This window comes from Amblyraja radiata, chromosome 15, assembly GCF_010909765.2.
Source record: "Amblyraja radiata isolate CabotCenter1 chromosome 15, sAmbRad1.1.pri, whole genome shotgun sequence".
NCBI lineage: Eukaryota > Metazoa > Chordata > Chondrichthyes > Rajiformes > Rajidae > Amblyraja > Amblyraja radiata.
The window spans coordinates 29653339-29665363 of record NC_045970.1 but is presented as its reverse complement, the minus strand read 5'-3'; positions in this window follow the sequence as shown (position 1 = coordinate 29665363).

The following is a 12025-nucleotide window of genomic DNA, read 5'->3' as shown; positions in this document are numbered from 1 at the left end:
CATTAAAATATTGCAAGTATTGGAACCAAGACCTTGAAAATTGGCTAAACACTACTTAAATCCAGCTCCCACGAGCATCTAGCATTTAGCTAGTATCCTGTCTGCTACTTAGTTCAAAGGCTTCCAAAAATTCAAATGTACAACCACTGCTTTACTTTGATCAACCATCTGTTACGCTATCAAAATTCTATTAAGTTAGTCAGGCATGATGTGCCTGTTACGTATCCATGCTAATTTCTCTGATGAACTAAAGCCTTTCCAAATTAGATTTTTGTTTGTACCTGATAATGGTGTCCCATAACTATCCAATGTTATGAAAATCCAGCAGCTATAACCACATTATAGAGGATGGATATCTGAAATTAAGACAACAATTGCTGGATGCACAGGTCAGGCAGCATCGATGGAAAGAGAAACAACTAACATTTCAGGTTGGAGATTCAATAGACAATAGGTGGCAGGAGTAGGCCATTCGGCCCCTTGAGCACCACCATTCAATGTGATCATGGCTGATCATCGGTACCCCGTTCCTGCCTTCTCCCCATATCCGTTGACTCCACTATCTTTAAGAGCTCTAAGAGATTCTTCACCAGAATTGACGAAAGGTCTGTGACCTGGCATATTAATGGTTTCACCTTCCATAAATGTTGTCTGAACTTCTGAGTGTTCCGGAATTTACAATCAGTCCCTAGATTTGACATTGGTTCGTTGCCCTTTATCCTTACTGGAAAGGTGGTGAACAGCTTCCATTAACAATGGCTCAATCAATGGGTCAGAGCTTTCTTTATTATCACGTGTGCCAAGGTACAGTGAAATAAAAATTTTTTGCATACATATCAGCAAGAATATGTCCATAGCATAATTCCCTGATTAGTACAGAACAGCCCACTATATATTCTATATGGAAGTGTCGCCATTTTTATGCCATTTTACAGTCACAGATGCAGCTGGGCACAAAGGCCCGTTGCAGCTGTCACCATTCCTGTCATCACGCAAACAGCCAGCCCTCAATTGCAGACAATTTTCAGCAAATGTATTAATTGGAGGGTGAAGTTGGAAATATATTCAGAGTACAATTTAGTACATGGGGCTGAAGGTGGTATCTTCAGTTCCTTTTTGAGGTTTGTATAGTCTCGATGGAGTAAGATTTTGTCATTTTTGGTGAGTGTTTTAGTTTTTGTGAAAGCTAATATGAAAAGAAAGAGAGCGTTGCAACAGCCAACACATTGTAAGCGACGTGGATTAAGACATCAGATCAAACTGCAAATGTTGTGTTTGACGGAAAGTAAGACTGCCTAAGTTGAACATGTGCAGTAGATATCTCCATCCTGCATTCCTCTGGCTCAGAGTCACTGAAGCTGGAGTGTGAGCTGGGGACACTCCAACAAACAAGGAAGAAGATAGTTATCTGGGGCTTGTTCAGCCACTATAGTAAGGAGTAAAAGCAACCCTAGTAAAATGGGGTGTGCTGAAGCAGATTCTATTCAACATCTATAATGATATTGCTATCTGTGAGGATAAAGATGAAATGGAATAAAAGGACAGAGAATAGGGACAGCAGCACTTGAGGACAAATGGCTGTCTGGAAGTAGAAAGAGGAGGGAATGTGGTATTACAGAGCATATAGGAGCTGATAGCATCTTTATTGAGCTGCCCAACATGTTGCCAAAGTGGGGGAAATCCACATGCCCTGAAATGTTATTAGAGAGGGAGAAGAGGGTCAAGTCATTGTGGTGCACATTTAGATCAAAGCACATAAGAGAGTCATGGATTTCTTGTTTGGGGAGCACCAGATCCTAGGAGCTAAATTAACGAACAGGTTCTCAATGATTATTATCTCCACATTATTAACTAAACTAAACTAAGTGGCATTTAAGTGTCTTTTAGATTGGCACATGGATCTGCAGGGAATGGAGGGAGATGGATCATGTGTTGGCAGATGAGATTAGTTTATGTTCAGCACAGTCATTGTGGGCCAAAGGGCCTGTTCATGTGCTGTACTTTTCTATGTTCTATATGCAATCACAGGCTAGATTCCATTTCACAGGGTAGATATAATTGAGTAATTTGATTGCGGTCCCACAAAATCTGACAAACGCCTCACTGAAAGAACAAATAGGGCAATTATGGGGAGTTTGAGTAAGAAAGGTGGGGGGAGGGGGGAGTTGGTGAAGAGGAGGGGGAAAGAGGCCTTGAGTGAAAAAGAAAATATTAATATTAGTTTGAAAACAAACAAGAGAGTAGAGAGTAGACTCATAATCAGTGGTGCTCTAAGCACCAGAAGTAAAGAGAAACGGAAAGATAAAGGAGCAATTTTAGATCAGTAATGCTGTGACAGATAATAGAAGAGTGATGGGCCTGAACCACTTATGAGACTTTTTTGGAGACTTGCCGGCATCCGTCGTAGGTCGTTGCAGGTGGCCGAAAATGTTCAACATGTTGGAAATCCAGCGGCGACCAGAACAAGGTACGACGCTTTGGGCGGCTACTCACGACCACACAGGCTTCACCCCGCGACATGTCGCCAGGTTGTCGCCTGTATGGTCGTGAGTAGAATCCTCAGTCGCCCAAAGAGTCATAGTGTCTTTCTGACCGCCGCTGAATTTTCAACATGTCGAAAAAGTTGCGTAAGTGGGACAGGCCCATAAGAGTTCCACTTGTTGGTTACATTCAATTTTATATGTTCGGTTAAATCGATTTCAGTAACTCAAGCCAAATAAATTAATTTCTGATACTAACAAGTATATGCCTTTATTTAGAATTATAACGTTAGGCTTAATCACCGCTGACGTGCCTCTTTTGTCTTTTTCCTTGTGTACCTTTCCTGAATCCTTGGTTACTATGAACAACAAGTACTCATTTCTGGTTTTATTGAACCGAATTCTGGCAATACAATCCAAACATCATCACATGTGGTATCTTGCACCTGCAGTACATCTACTTTCAGAGATTTATTCAGAGATATATTCAGCACTCACTTCTTATATCCTTCCTCAGCATCCCGCTGGGGCATTCGGAATGTTTTTAACCTTTATTATTTATATCTTCCCATCCTCTGATTTCCTAACTTCTTGTTTCTGGTTTGTGGTTATCCTCCTCCTGCCAAATGAATTTGAATTCTTCCAATGATACTATTCAATTCCTTAACAAGCACAGGGACCCAACTCTATTAAGTTGGAACATGTCAGTTTTGTACAAAATTCCTTTCCCCTTCAAAACTGGGCCCAACAGTTCAAGAATCTAAAACATTCTCTACCTTCAGTGCTCATTGATTTGTCGGGGTATGAATAGTAATCCTAATATAATTATTTTTGAGATCCTGCTTTAGAATCATATTAGTTGATCTTGAAACTTTAGAAAACTAATTCACTCCAATGTATTTTTTTGGTTTCAACACAAATCATAAACTCCATCTGTTCCCCTTCCCCATGCAGAATATTGTGTGCACACTTGATTGTATAATTTACTCTGGCATATCAAGGCAACACATTATTAATATGCATAGTTACAGAAATACTGCCTGCTGCCTTGCTATAAAATCCCCTCTGGGTAATATATTTCTACAGTTATTTTATATTTATTGAGTGTAGTAAAACCTCCCGTGGCAATAATGTTCTGAATCTTATTTAATGCACAGAGTTGACTATCCAGACTTCCAAAATAGAAACAAAAATGGCTGGTGGCACTGGCTGCTGTACTATCTGTGACTTGTTTCTCTCTGGTTGCATTGTCGCAGAGAGGTGGCCATTCCTGGGACATGCAAATCCAGACGCACTTTTCCCTCACCTCTGCCAACTGCTCTCCCTGCTTCAAATCTTGGAACTTGTTGTTCTCGAGCAACATGAGAAACTTTCTGTACCTCTGGTTGTGTGCGATAGATGAGCAATCCTGGAGTTCCCAGATAGAACGTGTGACGTGTAATTGTGGACTGCCAAGAAACCCATCCAACTTCACATGAATACGCAAACCAGTGTCGTATCATACAGTCATACAGCGCAGAAATAGGTCTTTCAGTCCAGCTGACCAACATGCCTCATCTACACTAGTTCCACCTGCCTGTGTTTGCCCCATATCCCACTAAACCTTTCCTATCCATGTACCTTTCCAAATGTTCTGAAACAAATGTCCATGAACTCTATACATCTAATGCATTGACATCTATATTACTAAAAGTCTGTTCTTGACCGGTTTTGGCCATCTGTGCTGCGATTTCCAAGAGAACGCCGCCACCTATGGCCGTCATTTTTGGCCACCTTGCTCAGAGCCCCCCCCCCCCCCGCCGCATGTGTGTCGAGGATTTTTCCTGTCGATTAAAAATGACAGAGATATTAATGTTTTGACAAAATTCCCCATTCTCTCTGCTGCCCCCGCTGGCGGCAGGGGGGAGGGACTATAAAACCAGGAAGTGGTGTGCCTCACTCACTCTTCAAGATGGAGAAAGGCAGAGGGTCACGTTTCTCTGAGCTGTGAATAACACTGAACACATGTTTACTCAAATGTAAGTGCCCTTAGTGGTTCTAAAATGCTTACAGAATGTGTCTATTGGTTCTAAAGCTTGCAAAACGTGTCTCTATTGGTTCTAAAACTTGCAAAAAAAATGACTATTGGTTCTAAAGCTTGCAAAAAATGACTATTGGTTCTAAAATGGTTCATACTAGCGCTCCAGAAAGCCGCCGCCGCTCCCCCTCCCCTCCTTTTCCCCTCCCCCTCCCTCCTCCCTCCTCCTCCCTCTCCTTCCTCCTCCTCCCTCTCCTCTCCTCCCTCCTCTCCTTCCCTCTCCTTCCCCCCCCCCCACCATTTACTGCAAATGGTGGCTTGGTTGCTTTGGCTTGAAGTTGAAAGGCACTACTTACTGCAAATGGTGGCTTGGTTGCTTTGGCTTGAAGTTGAAAGGCACTACTTACTGCAAATGGTGGCATGAGGTTGACAGGCACTACTTACTGCAAATGGTGGCTTGGGTGCATTGGCTTGAAGTTGAAAGGCACTATTTACTGCTAATGGTAGCATGAAGTTGAAAGGCATTACTTACTGCAAATGGTGGCTTGGATGCAATGGCTTGAAGTTGAAAGGCACTACTTACTGCAAATTGTGGCATGAGGTTGAAAGGCACTACTTACTGCAAATGGTGGCTTGGGAGCTTTGAAGTTGAAAGGCACTACTTCCTGCAAATGATGGCTTGGGTGTGGCTTGGGTGTGGCTTGAAGTTGAAAGACACCACTTACTGCAAATGGTGGCATGAAGTTGAAAGGCACTACTTACTGCAAATGGTAGCTTGGGTGCTTTGGCTTGAAGTTGAAAGGCACTATTTACTGCTAATGGTAGCATGAAGTTGAAAGGCACTACTTACTGCAAATGGTGGCTTGGATGCAATGGCTTGAAGTTGAAAGGCACTACTTACTGCAAATTGTGGCATGAGGTTGAAAGGCACTACTTACTGCAAATGGTGGCTTGGGAGCTTTGAAGTTGAAAGGCACTACTTCCTGCAAATGATGGCTTGGGTGTGGCTTGGGTGTGGCTTGAAGTTGAAAGACACCACTTACTGCAAATGGTGGCATGAAGTTGAAAGGCACTACTTACTGCAAATGGTAGCTTGGGTGCTTTGGCTTGAAGTTAAAAGGCGCTACTGTAAATGCACTTACTTCCTGTTTGCACTGTATATTGATTTTAGATAAAACGCTACCACATACGGCTGTGATTTTTAGCCATCTTACTCAGTCCCCCTCCGCTGAGCAGGTGCAGAGAATTCTTCCCATCAATGAAAAATAAAACTGTTATTAGTTTTTAAAAAAATGTTGAGAATCTCTCTCCTGTCAATCACTCCATGAAAGCCACACCTTTTCCGGTGGGGGGGGGGGGGGGGGGGGTTATAAAACCCGGCAATGTGGGTGTGACTCAGTCTCTGCAAGATGGAGGAGGGAGAGGTCACGACTCGCTGTCTTTAATGGCTTTGCACCCTACTTCAAATGGTATGAAACTGCACTTGAATTTGGTGGCCTTGCACCCTGCTAGAAGTGGTAAGAAACTGCACTTGAATTTGGTGGCCATATACCCTGCTTGAAATAGAATTTCAAGGATTAGCCGTGAGTCAACTACCAGCCCACCAACCGTGAGTGAGTTGCCAGCACAACAGGCTTGATTGACTGAGACGCCAGCCCAAAAATCCATTTGGCGCACAATTTGCATACTAGCCCTCTGGAAACCAGTCCCTTCAGCCCATAACACCCATACTAGCGCTCCAGAAAGCACCCCCCCCCCAACTGGCCACCATATTAGAATTGGTGGAGAGGTGGAATATTGCGTTGGATGACCAGCCCTCCTGTGTGATGCTGGGACCCAACAGGTCCCACTTAGTCTAGTCTCAATTACTGAAGCTGTTATGTATAATTTTAAGAAGCTTTCATCTAGAAGTACCAAAATAGTATAACGCTGCAAATGTCAGAATTGTTATTTAACAAATTAAAGTATGTTTGAAACTAACAATTTCATGAAACAAACTACCATTTGTTCCAATTCCTCCTGGCTGTAGATGAAAAAATGCCCTCTAACTATGTTTTAAAATCCAAGGTATGACACTAATTATATTTCATAAAATGTTGTTAACACATGTTCGTGCAAAGGAGATAAGACGCTACTAACCTTTCTAGTGGGAATGTTGAGTTTAGATTTGTTGTACATTTTACAGTCCACCAAAATTTATTTTCCATTAACTACAAACCAAATCAGGGTGGTCATATTATGACGGTTTGATCCTGTCATAATAGATTATTATTAGATGGACTAAGTTAAAATAACCATTGTGAAGTTGGAAAGAGACCTCATTATCATGCACTTATTCATTGAAGGGGACATTAATGTAGCATCTTAAAGTAACATTTACCGATAGTTTAATGTAGAGATATAGCGTGGACATAGGCCCTTTGTCCCGTCGACCAACAATCACCCTGTCCAACAATTCTATCCTACACGCTTGGGATAATTTACAGAAGCCAATTAACATACAAGCCTGCACGTCTTTGGAAACCAAAGCACCTGGAAAAAACCCACGTGGTCACAGGGATAACGTGCAGACTATAAAATAACATGTATAAAACGAGCTGCTTCTATCTATGGGGGAAAATGGTGTTAAATCATTTAGTAAGAACAAGGAACTCAGATGCTGGATAACAAAAAAAAGACACAAAGTGCTGGAGCATCTCAGCGAATCAGGCAACATACCTGGAGAACATGGATAGGTGACGTTTCCATGTTGTCCAGAGAGACTGCCTGATCCACTGAGTTATTACAGCACTTGGTGCCATTCTTTGTTCACACCTTAAACCTGATTATAAACCATGTGGGTTTTATTTGGACTAACAGTTGGGCAAGGTCAGCATCACACCTCATCAGACAACCTTGACCTCATGGATGGAATTTATCTCCATGATGTCAAACCCTCTTTCACCCGAAATAGGCAGGATGTTGTACTGGTCGGCACACAGAGGCTTTTTAAAACTTATTTACAGGATGTGGGTGTCACTTACAAAGACAGCATTCATTGCACAATTCTATGTCTGAACACAGAAACTAATAGCAAGAGTAGATCACTCGGCACCTCAAGCCCACTAGGCCATAAAATGAGATCATGGCTGATCTGATTGTAACCTCAATTTCACATTCCCACCTATACCTGGCAACCTTTCATCCCTTGCTTTGTGTAAATTGATCTACCTCTGCCTGAGAGAACAAAACCCCCATTAACTGAGGATGAGAGTTCCAGAGGCTCAGATTTTCTTAAATAAAATAGATTTTCCTCGTGATCCTAGTTATTTACAAGAGGAATCATCCTCTCCACATCTGTCCTGCCTTAATTTACTTTGAGAAGATGGTGCCTTCTTGAACCACTCAGTCTTTTGGCTGAAGCAGGTATCAGGCCCAGTGACATTGAATAATGTCAATAGATTTTGAATCCATGATGGTGTGTGCCTTGGAGGAGTAATTACAGAGGGTGATGCTTCCATGTATTGCTCCATTGCCTCATAGATGATGAACTTTGTAGGTTTGGCAGTTGCCATCTAGGGAGCCTTGGCTAACTATGAGAATCATTGTGTCAGACAGCACAAAAACAGTCTCTTCTGCCCTCAGTCAATGCCAGCCACCAAGCACCCAATAACATTAATCCCACTTTAATTCTTCAAAATTCTCCTCGCAATCCATCACATATTTCCATATCTGTTGTGCTGCTGCAAGTAAGGATTTTGTCGTTCCGTTTCAGGACATATGACAATAACACACTCTTGACTCTTAGACTTTAGACTTTGGAGATACATCGTGGAAACAGGCCCTTCGGCTTACCGAGTCCTCGCTGACCAGAGATCACCCTGTACACTAACACTACCCTACACACCAGGGACAATTTCCAGAAGTCAATTAACCTACAAACCTATACTTTTTTGGAGTGTGGGAGAAAACCAGAGGACCCGGAGATAATCCACACGGTTACAGGGAGAATAGACAATAGACAACAGGTGCAGGAGTAGGTCATTCGGCCCTTCGAGCCAGCACTGCCAATCACTGTGATCATGGCTGATCATCCACAATCAGTACCCCGTTCCTGCATTCTCCCCATATCCCTTGACTCTGCTATCTTTAAGAGCTCTATCTAACTCTCTCTTGAAAGCATCCAGTGAATTGGCCTCCACTGCCTTCTGAGGCAGAGAATTCCACAGATTCACCACTCTCTGTTTTTCCTCATCTCCGTTTTTCCTACAAGTCTGTGCAAAGCTCTGAACCTTGATCAATTCCCCTATCCCACCCCCTAGTGTAAGACCCACCCTCATTCTACAGATAATTTACAGTGGCTAATTACCTTACAAAAGTTTGGGATGTAGGTAGCAATGTTACAAAATTTTCAAGTCTAAAAATAAGTTTAATTTGACACCTAATTCACTTTCATATCTCAAGTATTTAAAAAGTTATGGCCATTTTCATACTCGGAAATGAGCATCTTGTTCCCTATTGATTTTCTATGGACATAACAAAAAAGCTGTGATCGTGAACAGTCAAAAGCCCATAACTTTCTTAAAAATTAAGAGAACTGAATGAAATTTTCAGTTATCATAGATTGAAGCATTCTGAAACAAATATAAAATAATCTTACTTGGATGACCTGAAATTAAAGCATATAATTAGTTAGTTATCTAATTGTAGCTAATTTCAGACTTCAATTACTAGATCTAAACATCTATCCATTTCTTAATAAATGATTAACATTTTTAAATAGCCTAAATGTCCAAATAATATTCACAAATAATTCACAATAAAACATGATTTTTAAATCTCATTCACATTAATTTATAGACCAAATGGAAGGAATTTAGTGTTCAATTGCTGTAAATAAATGCCCATTTAAATCAGCTTTCCAGTGGGTCCCTGTGGAACGCGCTGGTTTAGAACGTTCACATTGCGGTAGATTTGTGCCCCAAATGCCCAGAAAAATACTGCGGGATATAATGGGCCCAAAATGAGCTACTCGCAATATTAAACTTTGTATAAAGGGATCTTTAGAAGCCCTTTGTAATGTAAAAATAAGCTACATACCCTCTGTGGTTTGCTCTATGGGACCCTGCGGTTGCTGGCGGTCGCGGGTTTAGAGATTGATTTTTAAACTACTATAACTATTATACGAGGCCTTTAAAACTAATAATAGCTTTTGCGACGGGGTCTTCCAGCGATTTTTCGTTAATAATTAACTAGGCTGAACATCTTCGATTTGAACAGCCTAGAGAAAATCGCGTTTTAAACCCGCCCCCTCTAAACGGAGCCAAAATCGCGCACACCCGCAGCGACAGATTTTCAACGACGCTTCAGGTAGGCTTTGCAACATACCTAATGTAGGAGCAAAACTGACAGTCCAGAGAACCATGTACAACTCCCACTATCACACCAAAGGAATTCAATAATAAATTGGCTTCATAAAAAGGAAAGCAGTCATTAATAATGATGCCAGTAAAACTTCTGGATGTTGGTAAAACCCCAAATGGTTCGCTAAATTGCAAGAGAATAAAATCTCCCATCCCAGTTTGTTAGCTCTGCGACTCCAGATCCATCAATGCTGTAGTAAACAACCTAGTTCAAGGCCAATTAGGCATGGGTTATAATTGCTGGCGTTATAAGTCAGTCAAGAATTACTGAAGCAACTTGTATTTTAGTATAGGTTATTGAAGCAAGAAACAATAACCACAGTTCAAATGACTGCTTAGTTAGTTTAGGTTAGTTTAGTTTAGAGATACAGCGTGAAAACAGGCCCTTCAGCCCGACTAGTCTGTACCGACCAGCGATCATCTGTACACTAGTTCTAACGTACGCACGAGGAACAATTTACAGAAGCCAATTAACTTACAAACCTGTACATCTTCGGAATGTTGGAGGAAACCGGCGCACCTGGAAAAAACACACGCGGTCACAGGGCGAATGTGCAAACTTCGTACAGACAGCACCCGTACTCCGGATTGAACTCAGGTTCCTGGCGCTGTGAACCAGCAACTCTACTGCTGCGCCACTGTGCTGACCCGCAGCTACCTTAATTCTCTCATTGACCAGACATCCTTGTTTATGGTTTGTCACGGTGCTCACCCTAGTTTTATTCTATATGGGCCACGCATCTACTGCATCTTCCCTGCAGTGTAATTAGCTTGTTTTGTCTCTGTCCCAATCTGTACAAGGTTAATTCCCGGGTTGGCGGGACTGTCATATGCTGAGAGAATGAAGCAGCTGGGCTTGTATACGCTGGAGTTTAGAAGGATGAGAGAGATCTTATTGAAACATATAAGATTGTTAAGGGTTTGGACACGCTGGAGGCAGGAAACATGTTCCCGATGTTGGGGAAGTCCAGAACTAGGGGCCACAGTTTCAGAATAAGGGGTAAGCCATTTAGAACGGAGACGAGGAAACACTTTTTTTCCGAGAGTTGTGAGCCTGTGGAATTCTCTGCCTCAGAGGGCGGTGGAGGCAGGTTCTCTGGATGCTTTCAAGAGAGAGCTGGATAGGGCTGTTAAAGATAGCGGAGTCAGGGGATATGGGGGAAAAGGCAGGAACGCGGTACTGATTGTGGATAGTCAGCCATGATCACATTGAATGGTGGTGCTGGCTCGAAGGACCGAATGGCCTACTCCTGCACCTACTTTCTATTGTCTATTGTCTATTGTCCCAGTTCTGACCAGGTATCTTCGATCTGAAACATGAACTCTTGTTTCTCTTTCCACAATTCTGGCCTAAGCTGCTGAGGATTTCCAGCATTTTCAGTTTTTTTAAATATTCATGTTAGTTTATCTAACCGTCAGTTCTTATTGAGCCTGGCATAATACTATGTTATTTAATGTCATTATGCTCCTAATGTAGCAGTGTCCTGGGTTTCTAGTACCCCGATGCATATAAAATACATTGCCAGTTTTAGGGAGTTAGCTTTAGAAGGTACAAACCCCACATTTTGGCAATTCTGGCTTTAATCCAGATGGAAAACATAGATGACAGATTACAGAAAAACTAAAAGCACAAGGACATTTTATATCACTGGGTTTGGATTATATTGAGGTCTTTAGGTTTTGGTACATAGCAAAAAATGGTGACTATTTAGTTTCTTGAGTAATGGAGTAATGGCTGACTTCACATTTTCTCACATCCCTTAAATATTTAACAGTTTCAAGATACAGCGTGGAAACAGGCCCTTCAGCCCACCGACTCCAAACCGACCAGCAATCCCAGCACTTTAACACTAGCCTAAACACACTAGGGAGAATTTTACATTTATACCAAACCAATTAACCTACAAACCTGTACGTATTTGGAGTGTGGGAGGAAACCGAAGATCTCGGAGAAAACCCACGCAGGTCACGGGGAGAACGTACAAAACTCCGTACAGACAGCACCCGTAGTCAGGATCGAACTCGGGTCTCTGGCACTGTAAGGCAGTAGCTTTACCGCCACGCCCTCGTGTCACCCAATGTTTTAGATGAATGTCTTAGATTAACAACAAAAAATAAGATTGCTG